The sequence below is a fragment of the Mus musculus genome, chromosome 4 (genome assembly GCF_000001635.26).
Source record: "Mus musculus strain C57BL/6J chromosome 4, GRCm38.p6 C57BL/6J".
In the NCBI taxonomy this organism is placed as follows: domain Eukaryota; kingdom Metazoa; phylum Chordata; class Mammalia; order Rodentia; family Muridae; genus Mus; species Mus musculus.
The window spans coordinates 40,872,419-40,900,381 of record NC_000070.6 but is presented as its reverse complement, the minus strand read 5'-3'; the positions used below and the strand labels follow the sequence as shown (position 1 = coordinate 40,900,381).

Below are 27,963 nucleotides of genomic sequence, written 5' to 3'. Positions count from 1 at the left end.
GAGATGGAGGGGCAAGAGACGCAAAGAATAGTGACAAGGCAGTCTAATCAAGTCTCATTTATTGAAAGGCAACTCTGGGTATATAAACACAATCTGGGGAGTGCAGCTGGAGACACTTAACCACAAGTCCAGGATGTGTCTGAGAAAAACAGAATGTTATCAGAGTGTGTTCAGCTGTGGTGGGCTGCTTGCAAAAACATCATGTTAGGAAAACAAGCCTCTTGTCATGGTGGAAAAGTACCAACCTGTAAGTAAATAGCCCAAGATGGATGTAGAGAAGATAGCTGCTTTCTGCTGAGAGTTGGCTCCCAACTAACCATTTTTATTCAAACACTGTAGCTGCTGCCTATCTCAGGAGAGCAGCAAACAACTGGAAAGGAAGCAGAAAACTGTGACATGGATAAGCCTGACAAAATAAAACATATAGACACACCAAGACCCTCCCTGCAGCACTTTGCCTGCTCCTGGCCCAGGGAGAGGTATAGCTTTCAGCTGGAGAATATGCCCACATTCTCCAGAGAACCAGAGCAGATATAATCTCCTAATGTCCACGGGGAAGTAGATGTCTTAATTCTATTCAAAAATTCAGAGAAAGGCAGGCATGCCTATATTTACATGGAAAGGAAGAGGGGTATTAAGCTGGGTTGTTCCTCATTTTTCTCTTCCTTTCCTTCTCTCCCCGCCCCCTTCCCTCTTCCGTCTTCCTTCTTCGTCTTCCTTCTTTTCTTGGATGTCTTCTAACTAAATAGTCCAGACTACATTTAAACTCTAAACCCTACAGAGTACTAGAACTACAAGTGTGCCCACAAAACCTGGCTCACCTGACCCCTTTCTGGAGAGATTTTACCCAGTTTGCTTAGGGCTCCACCCCTAGCCTAGTCAACAGTGTATCAGAGGAGGCCTATTCCTTGGATGGGAGTTGCCAAGGTCAGGCTGTTCCTGGCGAAGGAACCAGCATGGGACGAGTGTTCTCTTCAGAAACAAAGCTCTGCCTAAAAAGGAAAACAGCTTTGGGAATTGTGAGATGGTTCTGTGGGTAAAGGGGCTTGCTGCCAGGTCTGAAGACCTAAGTTCAATCCCCCAGGATCCCCATGATGGAAGGAGAGAACTAACTCCCCCAAGTTGTCCTTTGGCTTCTACATGCACATAAAAGCACTTAAATAACACCCCCCCACACACACACACTCTAAATAAATATATAAAAATAATAGTACAATTTTTGAAGAAGGAAAATAGGCTCCCCCTCCCCCTGCAAACTCACTCCCTAATAACAACTGCTATACATTTTGGTGAAAAAAAATTTTTTTACACGTTTCCTGCTCCATGTGTATTTGTCCACATTTAACATAACTGAAATTATAATAGCTATACATTACGTGCCTTACTTTTTCACCTAGCACACTATAAACGCTTCACTATTAGAATTGCTGCAATCATAATTAACACGCTATAATGATGAGACCGGCTGACTCCATGACTGGCTTCAAATTGGCAGCCTAGGAGACTAGGCCTAAGAACTGGGCAAGTCCAAGCAAGCCCAGGCATGCCAGTTACTAGAAAAAAAACCTCAGTCTTCGGGCAGCTAGTCAGCAACTATCAGAAGCTTCCCTGCAACCTGGCCTGAAGCAAGGACAATGGGTCAGCAAGTTTCCAGACCTCCCCAGTAACAGTTTCCAGCCCCCATCCCCCTGGAGACAGAGTAAGATAAGGAAAGGCCGCCTACCTTGTGTTAGCATTCCTTCTAGGCTCTGCCCCACAGTTACCTGGCAACAGCCAGGTAGGCCTCACTCAGTATAAAAGAGGCTGCTTGCCCCCTCCTCACTCTCTTACTCTCTTACTCTTTCTTCTGTCCCTCCCCATTCCCCTCCCCACTCTCTCTCCATGTGTTCATGGCCAGTCTCTCTCTCTCTCTCTCTCTCTCTCTCTCTCTCTCCCTCCTCTGTTTTTCTCTGTCTCTCCTCCCTCAACTCCCCTTCCCGTGCCCTAAACAAACTATTCCACACTATATCTGTCGGATGGCTGTCGAACAGCTTGAGTCTGTAGAGGCATGCCCGTACCCTGCACCATACCGCACCTCTATCAAACATATTCCTGGTTCTTCCTTTCTTTTTTTATAATACACAGCAGTTTCGAGACCCCACAGATGGAGTAGGATAAAGGTCACCAGCTCTGGAATCCCCTATCGTGCTTTAGATCTGACCTGCAAGCTCACTTGGTTGTCTCTCTCTCTCTGTCTTGGTAATGGGGAGACCCCAGCATGCTGGACTTCACAGAATAAAATACTCTTTGTGTTTATAAACTATTTGAGTTCAGGTGTCATTCTTTGGCTAATCATAGAGCCTTGCATACTATGATTGTAAGTTAACCAGCCATGTCCCTGTTGTAGGGACAGATATGCATCTCTCAATATAGAGAAATTGGGATTTCTTTCTTTCTTTTTTTTTAAAGATTTATTTATTAGATGTAAGTACATTGTAGCTGTCTTCAGACACTCCAGAAGAGGGTGACAGATCTCATTACCAATGGTTGTGAGCCACCATGTGGTTGCTGGGATTTGAACTCAGGGCCTTTGGAAGAGCAGTCTGCCCTTAACCGCTGAGCCATCTCTCCAGCCAAAATTGGGATCTCTAAGAGGGTTTTTTCCCCCTTTAAAAATCTTTTTAAATTACATTATTCATTCATTTTGTGTAAGTGTGCGACACATGCCACAGTGCTTGTATGGAAGTTAGAGGACCATTTGCAGGAGTTGACTCTCACCTTCTGAGGCAGGAGAATAGGAAGTGGGAAGGGAGAAGAGGGTTCTAGAGGTTAACTTACTAAAGGCAGCAGGAAAGCGGAAACAAGAGACTGGCAGTCCAGAGCCCACCTGCCTCCCTTCAGAGCATGTTTGAGAAACAGGCAAGTTTATGAACGTGGAGGGGGAGGGTACTATGTTAATGGCCTGTGGGAGCCAGGCCCCTGGGAAGGCCTGGGATGCCTCTGGGCTCCTCTGGGCCTCTCCCTTAACAAGCTCTTCCATTTCTTGTAACTTTCCACACGTCTCTGTACAACTCCTACGAGGTATGTTCTGGAGAGACGGCTCTGTGGGTAAGAGAACTGGCTGCTCTTCCAGAGAATTTGGATTCGATTCCCAGCTCCAACAGGGCTGCTCACAATGACCAGGGGAATCCATTGCCCTCTTCTGGCCTCTGTGGGCACCAAGAATCCATGTGGTGCACAGGCATGGAGGCCAAGCCCACGTACACATAAAATAAAGACAAAGAACTAATCCAGGGAGGCGGCACGAGAACCTGGAAACTAACTGTCAGCCCTCTAGACTCACAGCCAGGCCTGTAACACTGCTGCCGTGTTCGGCCTGGGATCCATCTTCCGTTGTTGGCTTGCCAGCTCCTGGCTGTCCAGCCACCTCTCTGGCCCCGAGATTTCTAAATCCTTCATTATGATTGAGGAAGTTCTTTCCACAATCTCCCTCTCAGTTAATAAGGAAACTGTGGAATAGTATGAATCGATAATTTAAACAGCCCGCCTCTAAAAGCTTTTTTTTTTTTTCTTAAATTTTACTACAGTTGACTATGTATGTCAGAAATCTCCATCTCTCTGTTAGGTATCCTAAACCCTCACTCCCCTCCTCTGCTGGAATATCAGCTGAGGCTTCTTCATCCCTCCCTGAGGATCTGATGCAGGGACTGTTACAGAGGTTCCAGTGAGGTTAAAGTAACAAACAAATGAGAACCTGTGAGGACTTGGGACCAGTGTCCTAGGATAGAGATGTCCTCCCAGGAGGCCTGGCAGAAGCCGTTCTGGGAGAGCAGGGCAGACAGGGATTTTTAGGAGATATTATGCACTGATACCTGCCAGGCAGTCTGTCAGGAAAGGGGTGGATGGGGGAGGCGTGGTGGTGGTGGTGGTGGTGGTGGTGGTGGTAGGAATGGGGGCGGGGTGGGAGAGGTGGAAGTGCAGGCAGAGGTAGGGACAGGAGTAAGGAGTCAGGGGCAAGGGTGTTTGAAGGATGGAGTAGGGTGGGCATAGAGGGACGGGGGTGTTTGAAAGTGGGGAGTAGGGTGGGGTGAAGGCGGGGGTAGGTTGGGAGTGGAGGGTCCGGGGGGGGGGGGAGGGATTGGAGTGGAATTAGGGAATAGTAAGCACCTTGACACCTCTCATATCTTGTAGCATCACTGATTAGCAGAACTGAACTGGAAGGCAGAGGGTTATGTACTCTTCAGCTAACTTCTCAGTACCCAAGGAAGAGCAGAAAACAGTGAAGGTGGATCTGTTGAAGTGATAGAGACTGTGAAGAGACAGCATCTCTCAGTCAGACTCTTCTGGTTAAAAACTACAAAAATAAACTAAAGCTAGTGTAAGTTTGGGGATTAATTATTCAAATTATTAGACTACCTGGGAGTTTCAGCATCTATTTCTTTTTGTAGTTGTTTTTAAGATTTATTCTTTTTTAATGTGTTGAATATTTGTCTGGCTTTGTGTATGTGCACCATGTGGGTGCAGATTTGAAGCGGCCAGAAGAGGGCATGAGATCCCCAGAAACTAGAGGTACGGCTGGTTGTTCATTGTCAGGTAGATCCTGAGAAACACCCCAGTCCTCTGCAAGAGCAGCAAGTGCTCTTAACTGCTGAGCCCTCTCTCCAGCATCTGTGATGATGATTATATTTCATTTGCTTTTTGAGAGTAGGCTTTCTTGTAGCCCAGGCTGACCTGAACTTCCTATGTAAGCTAGACTAGTCTTGAACTCCTGATCTTCCTGCCCCTGCCTCCTAAGTGCTGGGATTATATGCATGTACCTTCATGCCCAACTCAGAACCTATTTCATTCTTCTCTTTTGTTCTAAAGAATGGCTTCTTTTACACTCCAGTCCACCTGCTCCATACACGATAAACTCTAATCAGTCAGATAGGGAGCCTACATTATATATCTCAGTTCCTCTACCAGTTAAGTTCCAATTGTAGAAGAGAAGCCATAAAGTAATTCAAATAGAGAAAGCTTAACCTAAGGAATTATTAACTACACTAATGATCAGAATAAGGAGGGATTGGCAAGTGAGAGTGAGAACTCTGCAGAGTGTAGGAAGAGCATCTATACTGAGTCACTGCCAGGCATAGGACTGGGCGAGAGCATCCAAGACAGAATTCCCATGGCCGAGATCCAGGTCTTGTTGCAGCTTCTGTCTTGGATGCTCTACCCCTCTGTCTTAGTTAAGGTTTTACTGCTGTAAACAGACACCATGACCAAGGCAACTTTGTTTTGTTTTTTCGAGACAGGGTTTTTCTCTGTAGTCCTGGCTGTCCTGGAACTCACTCTGTAGACCAGGCTGGCCTCGAACTCAGAAATCCACCTGCCTCTGCCTCCCAAGTGCTGGGATTAAAGGTGTACGCCACCACTGCCCGGCTCCAAGGCAACTCTTATAAGGACAACATTTAATTGGGGCTAGCTTACAGGTTCAGAGGGTCAGTCTATTAGTATCAAGGTGGGAGCATGGCAGCATCCAAGCAGGCATGGTCCAGAAGAAGCTGAGAGTTCGACATCTTCATCTGAAGGCTGCTAGCAGAATACTGGCCCTCCAGGAAGCTAGGATGGGGTCTTAAAACCCACACCCACAGTGACACACTTACTCCAACAAGGTCACACCTACTCCAACAGGGCCGCACCTTCTATTAGTACCACTCCCTGAGCCCCTATAAGTTTGTTACAAGCATATACAAACCATCACATTCCACTCCCTGGCCCCTATAAGTTTGTTCAAACATATAAATCTGGGTGTGGGGGGGGGAATACCTAAACATAGCATAATACAAAATACATTTAGTCCAACTTCCAAAACTCCCATAGTCTATAGCAGTCTCAACAATATTAAAAGTCCAAAGTTCAAGGTCTCTTCTGAGATTCATCCAGTCACTTAACTGTAATTCAAAAGTAAAATAAGAAACCAGCTAGGTAAACTCCAAACTCTGCATCTCCATGTCAGATAGCAAAGCAGTCTTTCAGTTTTCATCTTGGTTGACTGTAACAAACTTCTTTCTCCTGAGTTGGTTCTACTCCCTGTTAGCATCTTTCCTCAGCAGATAGCTCAAGGCTCTGGCATCTGGAACATCTCCAAGATGTTCCAGCTTCTTGTTTCAATGTCTGTGATCCACACATGGTCTTCTGGGCTTCTCCAAAAGGCTGTTGTCACTTCTCCAGCTCTATCCTCTCAGGCACTCTATAGATATGACGGGCAGGTTTGGGAAATAACTAAAGGAGTGATCTAAGTTTCTGCTCTTGTCTCATTGATGCCACCAGAAACCTGGGTTAGGAGGCAGGATACTCAGAGAAAATTACAGAGACATGGGAAGGGAGAGAAATCTCTTTCACTGCCAGGCGGTGGTGGTACATACCCTTAATACCAACACTCTGGAGCCAGAGGCAGGGAGATCTCTGAGTTTGATGCTGGTTGGTCTACAGAGAGGGTTCCAGGACAGCCAGGGCCACACAGAGAAACCCTGTCTTGAAAAAACAAACACACAAAAAGAACCACTCAGGTTGCTGTGGGCAACAATGTGGACTTGGGTCCCCATCTCTGCTGTTACTGACAGTTCTGTGTGTTGCTTCTGGTATCATCAACCATCTATTCATCTATCCATCTGTCTATTTGTCCATCCATCCATCCACTTACCATGTGTGGTTGTTAGAATAGATATGGCCTCAATAGATTTATATGTTTGAATGCTTAGCCGTAGGGAGTGGCTCATTAGGAAGTGTGGCCTTGTTGGAGAAAGCATGTCACTGTGGAAGGGGGCTTTGAGATCTTGTATATGCTCAAGCTATGCCCAGTGTAGCACACAGGCTTCTTCTGCTGCTTCAGATCAAGACGTAGCACTCTCAGCTCCTTCTCCAGCACCACGACTGTCTGCATGCCATTGTGCTTCCTGCCATGATGATAAATGGACTGAACCTCCCAAACTGTAAACCAGTCCCAATGAAATGTTTTAAGAGTTGCCATGGTCATGGTGTCTCCTCACACCAATAAAACCATAAGTAAAACAGCATGCATGAATGTATGCATGCCTAGATTCCTAGATTTCATTAATTCATCTATCATCCTTCTATTTATTCTCTTGACATCTACCAAGGACCTGCTCTGTAGCATGCTGAGAGCACTTTATTTTATTTTTATTATTTTTTTGAGACACAGAATTCTTCCCATGTTTCTTGTCATTTTCTCCCTGGCTATGTGTAGCCAAGGAGGCTCTTGTACTTTTGACCCTCTTGGATCCTCCCTGGTGCTAGGTTTATAGGCCCGTACTACAGTGCTTGGTTTATGTGGTTCTGAGGATCGAACCTAGGACTTTACAAGTGGTAAAGCCCTTGTCTGACATCTATGGGGCTTTAAATTCAATCTCCAATATTTTTTTAAAGGAAAGTTAAAATTGAAAGCAAGACAACATAGTAAGTGTCCCACTAGCTGTTTGCTGAAAGTATGCTGTATGAGATGGGCATGATAGTGCCGGCTCCTTGAGATACTGAGGCAGGGGGATTTGTTGAGACCAGGAGTAGGAGGCCAGCCCAAGTGGCACAGTGGCATAGTGGCTTTTTTTTTTAATCTTATATAAATGTCCATTCCCTCAAAAGGTTTTACCTGAGAAAGCAGTCAATGTTTGACGTTCATTCCTATATACTTCTAATTTCTTCTCGGAGTTTGTTTTCGTGTTCTTACTTTTTCTCTTACGTTTATGTAGTATGTGCATATATATGTGCACACATGCCACAGTGCACATGTGTGGAGTTCAGAGTGCACATGCGCAGCGTTCTCTCCTTTCGTTGTATTGTTCATGGCGTGTTTACTTTGTTGGATTTGTCTCTCCCAGTTGCCTGGAAGCTCTGTGGTGACAAAGTCTCAGCCCAATTTACTGAACAGTCAACACTTAACACCCGGTCTAGGTCTAGCACATGTCCTCAGTTGACAAGAAATGAACAAGTTAACATAAACACCTACCATATAGAGGGATTATAGGACTTTGTGCTAAATTAATGAGTCTCTTGAGTTGGCAGCAGAGCCAACATCTGAGATCTCATTAGAGGTGAAAATTCTTTGCTTCACTTAGATCAGAATCAGAAAATTGGTTTTGTTTTGTTTTAAACAGGGTCTCACTTTATAGACTTGGCTGGCCTGGAACTTTCTATGTAGACCAGGCTAGCCTCAAAGTTACAAAGATCTGCCTCCCAAGAGCTAGGATTAAAGATGTGTTCTACCACACCTGGTCGGAACTGAACCAGCAATCTGAATTTTAACAAACCTTCTGGATGATTTTAACAAACCTTCTGAACGTTTGAGAAGACTGTAGTGAACTAATAAATGACCATTACACTGAGCCTTAAACATCTATGGCTTTTGGTTTTGATTTTGATTTTTAAGTCTGTGTAGCCCAGGCTGTTCTGAACTTCACTCTGTAGACCGGGCCTGCCTCTGCCTCCCGAGTGCTAGGATTAAAGGTGTGTGCCACCATGTCCAAGAGCAGTTCTGTCTGGTTTAGAGAATACTTCTTGGAGAAGGGGATATCTGCCAGGAAAGCTTCCAGGCATTTAAACAGAAAACTATACATCCCAAAGCACATGGTACCACATCGGTCTGCGTCCTGAGTGAGTCCCTGTGGTTAGCTAAGCTGGCATGAGGTGGGCGTGTGGGCAGGGGTCTGGATGCCAGGTGTTAAACAGGGAGTGTCTGTGTATCTCACCCTCACCCTACCTCCAGCTTCTGCTCTTCCTACCTCGAGTCAGAGTTCCCTGCATTCACTTCCAAGCCCCATCTTCCCATCTTCCCGGTGCTATCTGTCCTGAATCTCCGTCATTCTTTCTTTGTGGGTGAGACAGCCCAGCTGCTGGTCCAACCCTACTCCAGCTTCACCTGGTGGAGTCCATTGATGTCTGCTCTGCCCGGACATGTCTGGGTTGTAGCTTTGAAGCTTGCCAGGGCCACGGGTATCTGGGGAAAGGCCAGGATGCTGGGGTTCTCCCAGGGAACGTTGCCAGGACACCCAGTAGCTCATTGATATGGAACTTCCAGGGCTTCAGAAACAGTTGCTTTCTTGGAGACATCCAGCTCTAGAAGAAAGTGACATCAGAGGCCAGGCTCTACTTGGTACTCCCTACCACAAGTGTGCTAGTGGGGACACACACACACACACACACACACACACACACACACACACGTACGCACGTACACACATATACACAAAAATAAACTAAATCTTACTTTTTTTTTTTTTAAGAAAGAGGAGATGGAGGCCATCAGAGAGCCACCTCCATCAGTATTTGATCTGACTCTACCTCCTAGCTACCTAAGGGCTGTCCATCACCCTGAGCTTTGTTTTAAAGATCAAGGGTTGGGCCACTCGCAGCAGCACACACCTTTGATCCTGGCACTCAGGAGGCAGAGGCAAGTGGATCTGTGTGAGGCCAGTGTGGCTAGCCAGAATAAGACCTTGTCTCAAAAACAACAACAACAAAGATTGAGAGTTGTGTTTTGATGGGGCTCCTGGTATTGGGACATGGGGTGGGGGAAGCACGTGAACATGTCCCGCGGGTGTGAGTTTATTTATTTTTAATTTTCTGGTTGTTCTGTTGATGGAACCCTGGGCCTGGTGGACAATAATAGGCAAACCCCTTTCACTGAGCTCAGTCCCCAACTTAGAATTCCTTTTTGTGGCTCAGTCCTCCATGGAGGCTGCAATATTCCAGAGTATGGAGACCTCGTGGGGTAAGAGCTGAGATGAGGGTAAACCCTGCCTAGACTCTCTGACCTGTGACCCTCACTCTCCCCAGATGACCAAGCCACTAAAACCTGACAATCTGGTCCAGTGACTGGTCAGTGCCAGGCTCCAGTGAGGACGCTTATCTCCTCCTAAGCTGGGAACTAGATTGTTACTGTGAAACCTCACCAGGGCTCAGCAGCTCAGGGCAAGTCCTCCCCACAGGCTCATGCTGCCATTCTGCTCCCATACCTGTGGTGTAAAGCTGAGCCATTGCCATCTGCAGTTTCCTACAGGTGACCAACCTTTGTCTAATTTTGCACTGTGAGGAGCTGGGATGGCTTTCCGGCATTGACTGGATCAGCACTTTTATCACAGAGTCAGAGGGAGGAGGTGTGAGCAGAGAGGAAAAGAGACTGATCAGGAAAATGGGCCACAGGCATGAGTAACAGCAGCAAGCGAAAGAGCTTCTAGGTTAAAAGAGAAACCAGGACACATGGAGTGGGCTTGCCTCCTCTCCAGAGCACAGACTGTGGTCTGCCTTGACGTTGTTACCACACATGCGCTGAGGCTGCTGAATGTGTTGGTTCCAGACCTGGGATTCAGTTATAGCTGAGAGCAGAGGATGGAGGGATGGGGCAGAGGAGACCACCTAGATCATGCTGGTGTCCTGAGAGGCAGTTTGCGGTAGATGGCCAGCAGGTGAAGGTAAGCCAGACAGCCCAAGTTTGATTCCCAGAACACGTGTTAGGTAGAAGGAGAAAACAGACTCCAGAGAGTTAGCCTCTGCCTGCCGCATGTGTGCCATCTTCCCCTCGCCCGCAAAAAACACACACACACACATACACACACACACACACACACACACACACTCAGACACACAATCATACACATACACATAGAGACACACACATAGAGACACACAAACACTCAGACACACACACATAGAGACACACACATACACATCACACACACACACACACACACACACACACACACACACATGAAAGAATCCAGAGTGGAAGCAGTTAGAAGCAGCCCTCTGGGCTGAGCTTGAACCATGCTTCAGCTTCCACTCTTTCAGAGAGAGAGAGAGAGAGAGAGAGAGAGAGAGAGAGAGAGAGAGAGAGAGGTGTTTCCTGTTCCAGTTCTCCCACACTCCCTGTTTCTGACTCAGCGTCCGTGTTTCAGGGCAGTGAAGGCCAAGGTCACCAGATGTGCTGCAACACTGGACAGTGTTGAATAACACAGACCATCCTCTCGCTGGATCTGTCCCTGGAAGCAGAAAAATATTATGAAGAGCCTCCTGAAGCAGGCAGTCTTTGCTGCCTCTTGGCCTTCACTGTCTTCTTTGGGGTTGGTTTGAGAGTAGAAGCTGGAAGATTCACCACAAGTGCACCAGTGCTGAATGAGATGCCGGACAGGGAGTTCACGGCTGGCTACCTGCCGTTACCACAGGTCCTGCGGCTGCAGCTGATGACCCCTTGCTTTCTCACAGGTCTCTTGCCTTTCTGCCCTCTGCCACCCAGTGCCTCAGCCAAGAGGCCTTATCAGATTCGAGTCTCTTGGCCTCGGCCTTTCCAGACTCTAGGACTATAAGAAATCAATCTGTGTACTTTATAAATGACTCAGTCCCAGGTACAGATGGAGAGGAGCTTGCAGAACAGTCAATTATATGAGTTCAATTACATCGCGTTCAGACACCAGCGAGCTGCTGCCAAACGCCTCTGGCTCTTCTCTGGTACTTTGCACAGTTCCACATGCTCAGGGGCCACTTCTCTGAAGGCACGAACACATAAGCTTTGCCCCAGGCTCTGTCTTCTAGAGATTGGCCCAGAACAACCTTCCAAGAGCCTCTCTTTCCCTGAAACAATTGTTCCTCGAGGAACTAAGGTTCTTGGAAATACCGTGCTGGCCACCTTTGCTAGTTAAGTTCCTCAGATTCTCCATGTCCAAGACTGAATTAGTCTTTTCCTTTTTTCTTTACATCTTCCTTTGTTGGCCTTCTCTGGCTTACTGACTAGCATCCCATCTGCCTATCACCTATGTGATCTGGATGTCTTTTAAGAAAATATCTTTGAGGTATTGTATTGGTATGTAGCTCCACCACTTCCTACCTGAGTGTCTCTTCCCACCTCTGGGGTCTCATGTAACCTGGGCTGGTTTTGAACTTACTATGTAGCTGTGGGTGACCTTGACTTCCTCTTGCTTTTGCCGTCCCCAGTTACTGGGTATCATTCGAGTCACCTTCCTCCTCTCCTCTGACAACCCTCCCTCCTCTCCTCTGATATCCCTCCCTCCCTCCTTCTCACCTGACTCACTAACAATTATTCATTTTTTGTTAAAAAGGCATTGTACTAGCAAAGGCTTGGAGGCTCGCTCACATCTGTAATCTCAGCATTTAGGAAGTTGGGGCAGGACGATTGCCATGAGTTTCAGGCCAGCCTGGTCTACATAGTGAGTTTCAGAGCAGCCTGGGCTAAAGAGTGAGATCCTGTCTCAAAAGAAAAACAAATAGGCCAGGCGGTGGTGGCACACACCTTTAATCCCAGCACTTGGGAGGCAGAGGCAGGTGGATCTCTGTGATTTCTAGTCCAGCCTGCTTTACAGCGTAAGCTCCAGGACAGTCAGGACTATACAGAGAAACCCTGTCTCAAAAAACAAACAAACAAACAAACAAACAAACAACAACCATGGAACTGGAGTAAGTTTAAAGGAACTTGGGGGAACTCAAAAGACAACAAATAAATACAAATAAAACATTAAAAATTTATTTTTCATGTCTTTGGAGGCTAGTAGCCTGACATCAAGATATGGAGGTAGGGTGAGAGGCTGGAGAAATGGCTCATCAGTTAAGAACACTGCCTGCTCTTCTAGAGGACCTGGCTTCTATTCCCAGTACCCATGTGGTTGCTCATAACTCTCTGTAACTCCAGTTTCAGGGGATCTGCTTCGTTTTTCTCATCTTGACAGTCACCAGGAACACACCAAGCATCATGCAGGCAAAACACTCATACACATAAAATAAAAATAAATGTAAAAGTATCATCAGGGACCCTTCCGTGGGGTGCCCAGGTCTTGGGCTGCATGAGAAGGGGGTGCAGGCTGAACCCCAGCAGTTGTCTAAGTTTCCTGATTCCCAACGACACACTGCTCCATGCTTCTCCTCACGAGCCTTCTTTGCCACGAAAGACTGTAACTGGAAACTGGATCAGAAAAGAAACTTCCATGTGCACAGGGCTGTTAAAGGAAGGCCAACTCAAGTGGGATCCAATGAAGTTTTAAATGAATGGACACTCCTTTCCTATCTCTGAGAAGAAAAATATAGACCAATAGAACCAAGAGCCAAAGCCACAGACACTCAGTGTGCAGGGTGTGGGAGGAAAACACTCTAGAGAAAGGGAGTGGAGAGAGAGAGCCTGAGAGATGAAGCTTCTTGTAGGGAAAGCTGCTGAGAACGAGGTGTAACCAGTGTGGCCCAATAAAAGAACAACACTAATGTAACTTCAGGCACACTCTGAGGTATTTTGATGGACAGAATGGGTTGTTAAATAATACAATGGAGTAAGCTAATGTGAAGGATGGAACATTAAAAATAAAATACCAGCAGGGTTGGCTCCTTCTAACTCCTGGACACCCAGGAACATTTAGTGCCTTGAATCACTGCCACTCCAGTTTATGATTCCTTTGTCCTGTGGCTTCTCCTTGTGCGTCTCTGTGTATCTTCGTGGCCAGAACACTCTGAGGAGCTCTCATTTCAACTTGAAAGTAATTGCATGTGTACTGACCCTATTTCCAAGTAAAGTCACTGCTTGAGGTTTTGTGAGGTAGGAGCTCAACATGTCTTTTATTTTAAAACTTTGTGTGGGTGTGGACAAAATTCAACCCACAATAGGGAGAAAATGATCTGATTTTACATCACATTCAAGAGCTGCTTTGATCTAATTAGCCTTATTTTTCCTTAGAGAAGGAGACACAAGCTGGTGAACCAGAAATAAATTCATCTTCCAGGCATGTTCGTCAAGCCAGAGTCCTTTCCATTCCCCTGTGTTGTATGCTAGCCACTTTACAAAACCGCATTGTCTTTCTGGATGGAAGGAATTTGCATTCGTGACATTTTGCTTAGAACTAATGGCCTTGGGAAAGTGCTTTGCCATTTTATTTGTTTAGCCCCAGAACTATCCTGAGGCCCAGAAGAGTATGCTCCCATTTCACTGATCCAGACAGAAAGGGTGGGAAGGGGTTCTGGGATTACAGACTGAAAGTAGTGGAGCCAGGACTCCAACCGAAGTCTAGCCTCCAGTCCTGACACTAATGCTAAGAGACTCGTGCTTCTCTCTCCTTTCCCCAGGTATTTAAAATACTACCTTTTAAATTAGTTAGACTCTCCTCTTCTCCAGTGTAGTGAAAACACTAATATTCTTGAGGCTAAGAAACTACAATGCAGGCACATGCCCAAAGAGAAACCTCTACAGATGTTTCCTCCAGAGAGAAGAGAGCACAACGTGTTGTCTACACTGCAAATGTCTGCTTTTGACCTTGGCTAAATTTTCTTGTCCAAGTAAGGAGAAAGAGGAGGGGAGGAGGCAGAGAAGGGAAAGGCATGAGAGACAGATGAAGCTAGCCGGTGAGGCTGGTCCCGGGGACTCCTCTGCAGCTACTCCTGGGTCCTTAAGCCAGCTCCAAAGCTGTGCTCAGCCTTAATCTTTGTCCTCTGAGCAAAAGGAAATTTTTTTTTTGTCGTCTTTATGAACCTGAGGCCTGTCTTTGGGAGAGAGAGGACCGAGGTTTATGTTTGTCTTCTCAGTTGCCTTTAGGTCAAAATGACCACCGTGGCAAAGTGTGTGGCAAAGTGTGCTCCGCCTCGCACAGTAGGCTCTCACAGCTTTGACTTTACTCAGTAATTTTCTTAGGAATTCTAGACAAAATATTTTTGGAGGTGGTGGGGTGCTGGGCTGTCAACTCCATTACAAAATAGGTTAGTATTCTTTCCCTGAGCTACCTTCCAGTCTCTGTTCAGCTTTTAAATTTAATATTTTTTTTGGAGACGAGATCTCACTATGTAGCTTTAGTTGGCCTGGAACTTCCTGTATAGACCAGGTTGGCCTTGAACTCAGAGATATTTGTCTACCTCTGCCCCTTAAATGCTGGGATTAAAGTTATGTACAATGCCTGGTTCACCGTAAAACAATTTTTGTGTGTATAGGTGTTTTGCCTGGCCTATATGTCTGTCTGTCTACCACTTGTATGACTTGTGCCTACATAAGCCAGGAAAGGGTGTTGGATCCCTTGGAACTAGAGTTACAGATGGTCGTGAGTCAGCATGGGTGTGGGGAATTGAATCTGGGCCCTTTGGAAGAGCAACCAGGGCTTTTGTTCCCTGAGTCTTCTCTCCAGCCTCCTTCTTCAAACTTTTAATTGTGTGTTCTTGTTCAGAAGGACTAGAATGTGCTAATGTCATATATATGATGAGTGTGTATGTGTGCACCACACATACATACACATATGTGATATATATTTACGGCGAGAGAGGCTTGGATAAAGAGGTGCCTGGTCTTGTGTATGGCAACATTCTCTTGCGGAATAGGAATGGGAATGGGGGAGTACTTGTTACTTGGAGTGCTCACTGGAGTGACTCCCTACGATGGCTGGCTGATCAGGACATGTGCAGGAGGAAAAAGGGTGGTTGCCTTCCATATTCCAAATGCAGTTGCCCAATAAACTACTCCCAGGAATGGCCCCAGGCCCTCCTCCCTGTGCCCTTAGCTCTGGCGTGGGAGGCCTTAACTGCTACTTTGTAGCTTTTTTTCTTTTTCTCAGCTGCTATCATTTTTTTTCTGTATTTACTTTTGGTGCTAAATGTAGAGCACTTCTCTTTCATAAACTCTTTCACACGCCCCCTTCCTTCCCACACGATAAATATCCACTTGTGTCCTTTTACAATTTTTATGATTTCATGTTTTACATGCAAATCTTTATGCCATCTGGAATTTAGTCTAATTCTAGCCAGGACTGGGCTCCAAATTAATTATATTCCTAAGGGCGAGGTTTTCATGTGTGGGCTTCTTAAGTATGGCTCAATTCTCAGAGCTCCATAAAAGCTTCAAAGTCAAGAATGGAGAAGTTACACTCTAACTCAACCAGCTCTTAAGCTATGTTCCATTACCACTCAGTCTGAGACTCTGGCACCCTCCGAGTGCTTCTGGGGAGAAGCTCTGGATGTTTGCATAGGAGGGCTGAGGTGGAGATGAAGCTTACAGAGAACTCTCTGGAGAAGCCAAACACTCGCTGTGTTCCTGCCACCAGGCACCGCCTCCTAGAACGCAGGACCCAGCCTTGCAAGCAGCACCACTGGCCCCTGGTGCCACTCCTTAATTGCATTTTCTTGCTTTAGTTCTCTGAGCCCTTCCTTCACTGGTCCAGCTCTGAACTGTGACTGCTTAGACACTCTCAACAGACAGATAACTCTAGAGAAATGTATTTGACTTTGTTTTTTGATACAGGGTCTCATATATCCCATAGCTTAAAACTTGTTGTGTAGTTGAGGCTGGCTTTGAACACTCTTTAAAAAGTCTTTTTTTTTTTTTAAAATAGTTTATTGATTTTAATTTTATGTGTATAAGGGTTTGCCTACCTGTATGTCTATACACCAAATGCATGCAGTGGCTGTAGAGGCCAGAAGACAGGGCCTGATTCCCTGCAACTAGAGTTATAGAGGGTTGTGAGCCACCACGGGAGTGATGGGAACCTGAGCTGGGTCCTCTGGAAGAGCAGCAGTGATCGTAACTGGTGAGCCGACTCTCCAGCCTTGGCTTTGACTCTTAAGCCTTTGCTTCCACCTCCCAAGTGCTGGGATTACAGGTGTGGGCTCTGACCGTTAAACGCAACACACACCGTTTCATTTGATTTAAGAACAAGAACAGCAACAGAAAAACCCAGCTGGCATTATTGGTTCCATTTCTCAAATGATGAAACTGAGTTTCAGAGAGGGGAAATGATTTACTTAGAGGTAACAAAGAGGAAGCCCCCACTCAGAAGCCTAGGTGCAAAGGGTTAACTTTGGTGGAAAGAACCTCTCTGTTGGTTGGCTTCCTCTACTCTTTGAAGCTAGTTAGTGGGGTTGAGTGGGGTTTTCAATTTGAAACTGCTTTCTTTGTTTTGAGATTTATTTTAAATCCTGCGTATATGTGTGTAGCTGTGCGTGGCGTGTGCACACTGGACGCAGCTGCCAGCACAGCTCAGAAGAGGGTGTCAGAACCCGTGGGGCTGGAGTTACAGGCATCTGTGAGCTGCTGCTGTACGTGGGTGCTGGGGAACAAACTCAGATCTTCCGGAAGAGCAGTCAGTGCTCTAACTACTGATCGGTTTCAGCAGCCCAGGATGGGCATTGCCAAGTCAGGTCTCCTACCGTTTGATGTAGTTTCTTCCGTTTGTAATGCCCACCTCAGCCCTTCGGCTCTAGGGCAATGGCTTTCCTTACAGGCATCCGCCAATGTCCAGTTTCCTTGCCTTTGCCTCTTCCTGCCCTGGGAATTCCTCCAGGGCTCTGTCTTCCTCCAGGCTGTTGCTTCATGAAGGGAGAGATGAACTCAACACCCTCCTTTATTTTTACTCTCCAGGGCCTGGCCATGCTTGTCTGTCTTAGCATAGTTTGTATTACTTTAACAAAGCACCAACGGCTGAGACTGACCATGCCATGGTTTGTTTAGTTCTTAAGGTTCAAGAGCATGACACCACCAGCATGTATTTGGCTCTGGGGAGGGCGGATGGTACCACAGCAAAAGGAATGGGCAGGAACCATGGGACACGAGGAAGAGGCAAGCGACATCTGTGGAATAGTTCTCAGGGCCTGTGATGTAGCTAGCATGAATATGGCCCTAGGACCCAGTCGCATTGGCTCCCCCACCCCAAAGTAAGAAAGAACCAGGGATTCAGGGAAGGGGTCAGTCAGCCTTGCTTACTCTTGTTGGGGCATGGTGCCAGCATCAGGAAGCTGTAGCCAGAGGAATGCAAGTTCAAGTTCAGCCTTAGCTATATAGTAAGACCTTGTCTCAAACCAATGGCTGTAGATATGATAAGTGGTAGAATACTGGTCTAGCATGCACAAGGCTCTGGGTTCCATCCCAGCACAAGGGAGAGTGCAGGGTGTGGGGTGTACAACTCTTTTCTCAGGGGAACTGATCAAGTCCCACCACTGAAGTTTCATCCCCACAGAGGTCATCAACTCCCTGGAGCCAGACTTAGTTAGGCCTTAGCAGGCTCCACCTAGTCTGCCTCATCACTGTCAGACTAGAAAAGGGAATGAAGATTCCAGCCCATGATCCTCTGGGGCAAGCCAAGGCATTAAATAAGTACAAGAAGAAAAGCAATTGTGTCTGTGTGTCAGTGTGTGTGCCTGTGTATGTGTGCCTCTGTGTGCATGCCTCTGTGTGTGTGTGCCTGTGTGTGTGTGTTAGTCTTAGATCTTGCAATGTTTAGAATCTATCAATCTATCACTGTGAACCTTCATCTGAAGATAATATAAGCTGTAGAAAGAAGCATAAAAATGATCAGTCTGAGGCTGGCAAGATGGCTGACCAGGGAAAACTCTTGCCACTGAGACTGAAGAACTGAGTTTGATTGCCAGAAACCACACAGTAGAAGGAGAGGGCCAACTCTACAAGACTGTTGTCTGAGCTCTGTGTGCCATACTCATGCCCACATGCCCACATGCCCACAAGCCCACATGCCCACATGCCCACAAGCCCACAAGCCCACATGCACACATGCACACATGCATACTGGTATGTAAAATAATAACTGTAATTTTGAAAAGCCTAAAAATCCTCTGTCTTGTATTTTAGACTATTTCCTTGAGAAGTATCTCTTGTTTTTAAAAGTCATTTTGAACTTTAAGAATCAATTGAGGGCTGGTGAGATGGCTCAGTAGGTAAGAGCACCCCCTGACTGCTCTTCCAAAGGTCCGGAGTTCAAATCCCAGCAACCACATGGTGGCTCACAACCATCCGTAACGAGATCTGACTCCGTCTTCTGGAATGTCTGAAGACAGCTACAGTGTACTTACATATAATAAATAAATCTTAAAAAAAAGAATCAATTGAAAGTTTCTTTTGTGTGTGTGTGTGCGCGTGTGCGTGTGCGTGGTGTTATTGGTGATAAAACCCAGCACTTCACAAATGACTATACTTCTCTACTACCAAGCCATTTCTTCAGCTGTTTCTCCTTTTTAGTATTTCATTTTGAAATGGGTCTCTCTAAGTTATCCAGGCTAGCCTGGAATAAACTTGGTAGCCCAGGATTCATTTTCAAGTCGAAGGTCTTTGTTTTGTTTTACAGACAAGAGGGTCTCATGTTTCCCAGGCAAGTTTTGCACTTGTAACCAAGATGGCCTAAAATGTAGGCTCCTCCTATCTTCACCTCCCAAGTGCTGGCTCACTGAGCCCAGTTATATATATATGCAGTGTTGGGGACTGAACACAGTGCTTTGTGTATGGTAGGCAGCACTTACTAAGTGAGCCACATCTCCAATCCCAGTACACAAATCCCAGGACACAGAGTTTAGCATCTCAGCAATTTTCATGTGTACAGGTGGTAGTGCCTAACATATTCACTCTGTTGTGCAACCAATCTCCAAAGCTTGTAAACCTAAAAGACTTATAAACCTACTTTGTGCTGATTAAACATAACTCTCAAGTTTTTTCCTGACTATGGCACCTTGGAATCCATATCGCTTTGCATCTCTACGAATCTGACTCTTTTCAGTAACTCATAAAAGTGGAGTCATAATAGCATAACTTTTACATAACTGGCTTATTTCACTTCTCCCAGTGTCCTCAATTTTCATTCATGCGTGTGTCAGAATTCTCTTCTTTTTAAAAGCCTGAAAAACATCCTATTTTGTTTAATTTTCAACTTTTTAATTAATTAATTTCTACTTTTGTTGTTTCTGATTTGATCAGAGGCGGCTTTTCTTTTTTAATAAAGGCAAACATTTGAATTGGGGCTGGCTTACAGTCTCAGAGGTTTAGCCTGTTATCCTCATAGCAGGAAGCACGACACCATGCAGTCAGACTTGGTGTTGGACAGGAGCTGAGAGTTCTGCATCTTGATTGGAAGGCAACCAGGAAAAACTGACTTCTAGGCAGCAAGGAAGAGGGTCTCTTCTACAATGGGCGTAGCCAGAGCATAGGAGGGACACCTCCAAAGCCCACCCCCACAGTGACACACCTTAGGGAAAGCTTGTTTTGCTTTGTTTTGTGAGACCGGGTTTCTCTGTGTAGCCTTGGCTGTCCTGGAACTCACTTTGTAGACCAGGCTGGCCTTGTACTCAGAAATCTGCCTGCCTCTGCCTCTCAAGTGCTGGGATTAAAGACGTGCACCACCCTGCGCCACCACAGCCCAGCTAGGGAAGGCTTTTTTGAACTTAGTCTACCTTTTGAAATGTATTGCAGTTTGGGGGCTTATGCTTTGCTTTGTTTTGTTTTGTTTTGTTTTGTTTTGTTTTGTTTTGTTTTGTTTGAGACAATGTCTCTTTATGTAGCCCTGGCCGCCCTGAAACTCACTAGTAGATTAGGCTGGCCTCTAACTCAGTCTCCTGCTTCAGCCTTCTGAGGGCTGGAACTAACAGTGTGTACCTACCACTATATCTGCCTGGCTGGGCTGTTTGAGTTTTGAAATGGTCAGTTTTAAGTGGTTTATGGGTACCTCCAAAGGAATATATTACTGATTTTCAAGGTTTGTAGTTTGATATATTTTAATTCAATCTTTCTTGCTAATTAATAAATCATATAATCTATGCTTGTTTTTTAAAAAAGATATATTTATTTTTTTTATGTATGTGAGTACACTGTAGCTGTACAGATAGTTGTGAGCCTTCATGTGGTTGCTGGGAATTGTATTTTTAGGACTTTTGCTCGCTCTGGTTAGCCCCGGTTAGCTCAGTCCCTGCTTGCTTTGGCCCAAAGATTTATTTATTATTATACATAAATACCCTGTAGCTGACTTCAGACACACCAGAAGAGGGCATCAGGTCTCATTACTGGTGGTTGTGAGCCACCATGTGGTTGCTGGGATTTGAACTCAGGACCTTCGGAAGAGCGGTTAGTGCTCTTACCGGCGGAGCCATCTTTCCAGCCCTATGCTTGCTTTTATTGTCTGATTTATTAATCAATCATAGGCTGAGAGAGTTGAATTAAAATTACCTACTGTTAGGCTGTGGTGGCACACACTTTTGTTCCCAACACTTGGGGGCAGAAGCAGGGTGATCTCTGAATTTGAGACCAGCCTGGTCTATACAGAGTTACAGGACAATCAGAGCTACACAGAGAAACCCTGTCTCGGAAAAAAAAAAAAAAATCAAACCACACCAAAAAACCTCCTACGGCTTTAATCCCAGCACTCTGGAAGCAGGTGGATCTCTGGTCTACAAAGTGAGTCCAGGACAGCCAGGGTTCTGTTATACAAAGAAACCTGTCTCAAAAAACCAACAAAACAGCCGGGCATGGTGGCACACGCCTTTAATCCCAGCATTTGGGAGGCAGAGACAGGCGGATTTCTGAGTTTGAGGCCAGCCTGGTCTACAGAGTGAGTTCTAGGACATCCAGGGCTATACAGAGAAACCCTGTCTCGAAAAAACAAAACAAAACAAAAAAACAAAACAAAACAAAACAAAAAAACCCAAAAACCCCAAAACAACAACAACAAAACAAAACAACTCCCTAGTTCTGGGGTTGGAGAGACGGGGCTCAGCAGTTAAGAGTGTGAACGCTCTCCAGAGGATCCTGGTTCTGGAGGATCGAGGTTCAATTCTTAGTGCAGGCTGGGTGGCCTACAATCTGTCTGACCTCTCTGGCTTCCATGGCACCTGCTCTCACAGGGACACACACACATACACACACACACACACAACTAAATACAACGAAAATAAACTTCCTATGCCCAGTTGTGTTTCTGGTCTCGACTCCCTGCCTTTCCTGTCATTGTCAGTTTATGCTATATTTTTCATGCATAGATATTTATGACAGAACTTCATTTAGCATTCACCCTTTTTCATCATGAAGTCTTTTTGTCTTTTCTAGGTCGTGTGTGTGTGTGTGTGTATGTGTGTGTGTGTGTGTGTGTGTGTGTGTGTTAACCTTGTCTGGTAATAGTATTGCAACCCTGTTTTTCTCATTGCTTCTATTTTAAGTGTAGCTTCTTTTTTTTTAATTTTTAATTTTTATTTATTTTTCACCTGAGGAACACTGTTGTACAAGAATCTCCTGCACACTGTACTAGCTGGGTTTAGTTTGGAACTCTCCACTGTTTCTCAAGACTGGGATTATTGAGTCAAAAGTAAAGGAAGCTCTTCTCAGCCCTTGACCTCCTCCACCAAATAACTTGTTTTTCACAGGTTGCATGCGCGCTGTCCTGACACCAGCTGTTTAGAAGCAACCGTTTCTGCATCGCTGCCAGAATGGCTATTATACCACTGGCTGCTTACATTTTTAATAGATGAAGATGGGGCCTAATTGTCCACCCCACCCCCAGCTTTGTCACTCTCCAGTCTATGTTAAGAGAGAAGAAAGATGATCTCAAAATGAAATGCTCTGTTTTGGGTATCCCAGTGAGCTTGATGCTGGGTGGTGATGTTTTTAATTCCTGGTTGCTGTGGAGAAGCCAGATCAACCTCTTCCCATAGGCTCTTCCACCTAATCTTTGGATTTTCCTGGGAGAAATTACCTCTGTCCCTTTATTTCTGATGGGAAGCCCAGGCTCCTGGCAGCCATGTTTCCAGCCCCACAGTGAAGCCATTGCAAGAAGCCTGAAGTGTGGAGGGAAGGAGACATTCACAGAAGGAAGAGAGCAGGACCCTGCTAGAATCTCTGATTGTAGCTATCCAGAAATGTTATCTCAGGAAACAATACACAGCCAGTCCCGCCCCCTCCCCAGCTCAGTTTGGCTTTCTGTCTGTTGCAACTCAGAAAGAGCTTTTAGCATACTTCCTAAGGCACCAAGGACGGTCCACAGTGCAGTCTCCCATTAGACAACCGCCTCTCCAAAAACTCAAAAAGCTCTGGGATGTGCTTCTCTGACCCATACGGAAGGATGGCAACTCAAAAGCAGCCAGATCAAGACGCATATATCTCCTTCACACACATGTGTTTCCCCATACACACGATGGTCACACCAAGACTCAGGCCTGGGGAGAAGTCTTTGCCAGTCAGGATGCCATCCCAGACATTTGCGCCGATCTCTGTACACCCACGGCCCTTTTCCTTCACTGCCCTAGTCAGCAATTTCGCTGATATATAATGAACACTTGCCAAGAATCATGTCAGCCCGGAGGCCCCAGGAGAGTCAGCAAACAGCCTGTGCTGTCAAGGAAGCTACAGTGCCAAGACTGTGAGGCCGTCAGAAGACCGCTCTGACTGAAGCGGTGGGACGAATGCTCAACAGATGTTTTTGTCAAGGGCTGCAGTTGCTCACAGGCTTTGTCCCTTGTTGCCTGAGACAGTTGTCTGGCTGGTTGTCCAGCCTGTGCCACATGCCATTGCCAGAATGGCTTCCTGAACACAGCTGTGTTAGCCCCCCTCTCTCTCCCCACAGGCTGAGGCCAAATTCCTCAGCCTTAACAAAAAATGTGATTCCAGATAACTCCTTAGCGCCCTTTCTTAGCCACATCACCCACTGTTCCCCATCCACAAACCTTCCAGAGTCATCAGCCCACATTCTTCGTTACTCCAATCAGCACTTCCACCCCGCCCCCACCGTCATGGCTCCTCCCACCCCTTTCTTCCTCATATCTTTCACATCTCCTACACGTCTCGGTTGTACACACCTCCTAAGGTGTTAGGATAGCAGATTGATTTTCTTCTCATACGATGTCTCTGATAGTCTGACTGGAGAGTTATATGGAAAAAGAATCCCATGAACGTGACCTCAAGTGAAAAAGAAAAGGGTTCCCTCTGCAGTTTGCCATGGGTGTGAGATTGGGAGTGCATGTGAGCGTAGCTTAGCTATAAGAACACTTGATAGCATTCGTGAGGTCCCAGGGTCCACTACCAGCACAGCAAAATAAGTAGATTTTTTTAAAAAGTTGGGAGGGGGACGTTTAAAATGGGTGCGCGGGTAAAGGCACTGAATGCCAAGCTGGACAACTTGAGTTCCATCTCTAGAACTCACAAGGTAGGAAAACAGAACGATTCCCACAGTTGCCTTCTGAGTTCAGCATCTGCATTGTGTTATGCAGGCCCACACTTGTACACACATGCGTGTAAATAAGTAAATGTGGCCAACAAATTGAAAGTAATAAATAAAAATCAAATGAAAGACAGTAAAAATATAAAAATAAAAAATAAAGCATTGTGTGTATAGGGAAACAACACCCTGCTCCAAAGCCAGTCTAATATCACCTGTCCCCACGAAACCTCCCTAACTCCTCCAAGTGAAATTGCTCTAATCTGTTTCTAAACTTTCATAACGCAGTCTCTGTGCTCCAGCACAGATGGCACCCGCCTTCTCACAGGTGCGTGTGGTTTTCTGCGTATGAGAGACAGATGGTATCCTGTGGGGTACGTGACAGTGTGTTTACTGACAAGTCGGAACTCTGTGAAACCTCGCTTGTTCTTCCACAGGACAGACTCACAGCTGCAGGGCTGCATAGCTGCACAGATGCTTCAAGGTCTGGCTTCACACCCACCGGGTGTTTGTCCAGCAGACTCTGAGGATGGTGTTCCTGTGACGGTGCGTGCGTGCGTGCGTGCGTGCGTGCGTGCGTGCGTGCGTGCGTGTGATGCCTTCATCTATTGTTCTCCACTGTGGTTTTTGAGACAGGGTCTCTTACTGAACCTGGAGCTTGCCTTTTGGGCTCACTGGCTGGCTAGAAAACCCTAAGGGGCCATCTTGCCTCCACCTCATGCCTTTCAGCTCTGAGGTTACACACACATGCCATGCCCCAGCTGGAGACAAGCGCTGTGCTCATGAAGCAAGCGTTTTACCCATTGTGCCATCTTTTCAGCCCACCTCTTCCTCCCTCCCTTCTTCCTTCCCTTCTTACCCCTTCCCTTTCTCTCTCTCTCTCTCTCTCTCTCTCTCTCTCTCTCTCTCTCTCTCTCTTTCTCTCTCTCTCTCTCCTTTCTCTTCCTAAGACAGAGTTTCACTATGCAGTCCTGGCTGGCCTAGATCTCCATATGTAGACCAGGCTAGCTTTGAAGTTACAGAAATCTGCCTGCCTTTGTCTCCTACAGGCTAGGATTAAAAATAGGTGCCACTATTGGCCTGGAGTGGTGTGGTGGCACACGCCTTTAATCCCAGCACTTGAGAGGCAGAGGCAGGTGGATGTCTAAGTTCGAGGCCAGCCTGGTCTACAGAGTGAGTGCCAGGACAGCCAGGGCTGCACAGAGAAACCCTGTCTCAATAAAACCAAATACATAAATGTCACCACACCCGGCACCAAGTTGGCCTCCAATTTGTGACCTTTCTGCCTTCAGCCTCCCAAGTGCTGGGGATTACAGGTCTGTGCCATGATGCCCAACCCTCTTTTCAAAGCCAAAATCATTCACTTCCTGCATGGTTACTTCTGTCCATCATGTTATTTGTGATATTCTTGTGGTCTGTAACTGGCAGCTGAGCTCCCAGCCTCTTTTATCTACCCCTCCCTTCAGGAAACCATTGTCCTGTCTCATTAGTGGTCAGCTCGGTGCTCAACAAGATAGTACCCTGCCTTGCAGCCAATGGCTTATAGAGAATTGGGTTAAACAAGCCTGGGGACTCATGTGTGGCCCCTAAGGAAGAACAGAGTGATTGTAAGGGATTGTGATGGAAGGCCTGTGTGCGTGTGCATGTGTGTGTGTGTGTGGGGGGGGGGGGGTATGTGGGTGTGGCAGGATGGGGCTCGATGGCATAGGCACATCTACGTGCTGAATTTGCTCTTCCTCTGCATCCCCGTACCCTCTTACACGTCCAGCCTGTGACTTCCACAGCTGCAAGCTCTGTGCTCTTCAGATCAGGGACCTACACTAATAGAAAGCATTTCAATAGCCTTCCATACACCTCACCCTACCCCACACTCATCCCACACATGCACAAACAAGAGCTTAGCATTTATTATCCTCCCACACCTGGGATCTGGCCGCTGGACTCCCTTGAATTTCCCTGACTGCATTCATACCCAGGACCTTGGACCTAGGAAACCAGCCAGACGCTGCATGGGGCCCCCTGGTTTCCTGTCTCCAGGACGATGGGGTGGTCACCATGGTCACCTGTGATGCCCTTAAATTACTACAGGGGCTATAAAATCACTGGCTAGGTCACTAAGGCTGCTCTGCCTTTCTGTCCTTGGCCCTGCCCTACACACATCCCCCACCTTCCCTCCCTGCTTGCAAACATATTGAGGCTGCCAGACTCAGCGGTAGAATCTTACAGCCTTTTTGGCAGGAGCCTGGCTGGCTCCCGAGAGCAGGCTGGAGAGAAATATAGTGGATCACATTTCTTCGGCTTGTACCAAATATTATTCAGATGTAGTTTTGTCAGACACACACAAATTGCTCATCCAACAAACACAGAAGGGCTAATCCCAGGGCATTTATCAGAGTCGGGGGGTGGAAAGCCTAGAGAAAGAATAGCCACAAGAGGCCTTTGAGGCCTGGCCAGGTAAGGTAGGCCTGAGGGGAGATGGTGAGACCTGTGTGTATTCCTGGGGTTTTTATTCCACAGAGGGCCTGAAACCTGGTACCAGGGCTTTGGAACCCGCTGTCATCGTGGCATTCAAAGCCTGCCCTGGTGTGTACACTTCCCAGTGATGAATTGCAACGGAGAAATCCACACGGGCCAAGCTGCCTTTGTAGGTAGACAGACCTCACCCCAGGTAACAATGGTCAGGTAGAATAGCTGGTTGTAAGGACTTTGTGAGCTACCACTGCGAAACACCAACTGCATTTATGCCTTTTGTAACCTCTCAGAGCTCCCAGTCTCTCTTCAGCTCTGGCCGGCAGGTGTGAACACGGGCAGCTAGGCAAGCAGGTTAAGGGACTGGGTCTACACAACAGCAGGGGGCAGAGACATGAGGTCTTTTGTCATGCTTCAGTTTCTTGCCAGCTCCTTTCTGCTGAGGCCTTCTGACAGGCTCTGGGAGCTTTCCCCTCCAGAGACTCAGCCCAGAAATGAGAGAAACCAGGCCTTATTCTTAGACCCAACATCTGCAGCCAGAGAGAGCAAGATAAGATGAAGCCTCTGGAGACAGCCTGTGTCCTCTCATGGCCTTGCAACAGGGTCTGCCTCACTGCTGGCATCTTGACATGTACTATGGGGGGAGGGGGGGAGAGGAAGGGGGAGGGCTCTCCTGGAAGGAGGAGGCAGTGACTACAGCAAGGTAAGCAAATGAAAATGATTGCTTGGCTAGACATGGTGGTGCATTCATTTAATCCTGCCACTCTGCAGATGGAGGCAGACAGAACTCTTGTGAGTTTGAAGCCAGCCCTGTCTGTCTAGAAAGTTCCGGGTTAGCCAAAGCTGCATTTTGAGAACCTTGTTTTAAAGACAAGCAAACAAAAAAGAAACAATACCAAAAACCTACAACCACTGCAACAAAAATAATTGCCGACATGTATATTGTTGAAATATCTTAAGGTTTATATAACCTTTGGCAGCAATAAAGCAGAGACCACTGTGGCCTGCAGATCTGGGGGAGGCAAGGGGTATCCTGGTACAGCTGGGTCTGGCCCAATCAGGAAGGCCTGGAGGGATTCCCAAGGTTGTTTCTACAGGACAGGTGTGGGTATACTGTTCTTATTACTTTTTAGAAAGAAAAGATAGGTTTTAGTCATTGTTTTACTGCCATGAAGAGACACCATGGCCAAGAGAACACTTATTGAGAAAGCGTTTAATCGGGGGTGGCTTACAGTTTCAGAGGCTAAGTCCATTATCATCGTGGTGGGGAAGGTGTGGGGTACTCATGGTGCTGGAGGGGTAGTTAAGAGCTATATCCTAATCTACAGGCCAAGAAGGACACTAGGCTTGGCTTCTTAAACCTTAAAACCTACCTTTGGTGACACCACTTCATCTAACAATGTCATATCTTCCAATCCTTTCAAATAGTGGCAGTTCCCAGTGACTAAGCATTCAAATATATGAGTCTATGGAAGCCTTCTCATCCAAACCACCTTGGGTACTGAAAGGCCTGAGGATAGGATTTAGTGTGGTGCAGTATTCACCCTAAGGGTGTGAATCCCAGGGCTTAGTCTTCAGC

At 46.5% G+C, this 27,963-nt stretch overlaps 1 long non-coding RNA gene across 3 annotated transcripts; it reads right to left on the bottom strand.

The window, feature by feature from the left end:
* Positions 1-10: 10 nt before the first annotated feature.
* Gm34289 lies at positions 11-27,963 on the bottom strand. 3 transcript variants are annotated; one of them, XR_001784553.1, is made up of 4 exons: positions 27,758-27,963; positions 10,911-11,012; positions 8,894-9,090; positions 11-370 (listed from the first exon to the last, which is right to left on the bottom strand). It is a non-coding gene; the product is annotated as a predicted gene, 34289 (long non-coding RNA). The 3 variants fall into 3 exon arrangements; XR_001784554.1 differs by lacking the exons at positions 10,911-11,012; positions 27,758-27,963 and adding an exon at positions 10,043-10,624; XR_001784552.1 differs by lacking the exons at positions 10,911-11,012; positions 27,758-27,963 and having other exon boundaries at positions 11-139; positions 246-370; positions 8,894-9,188.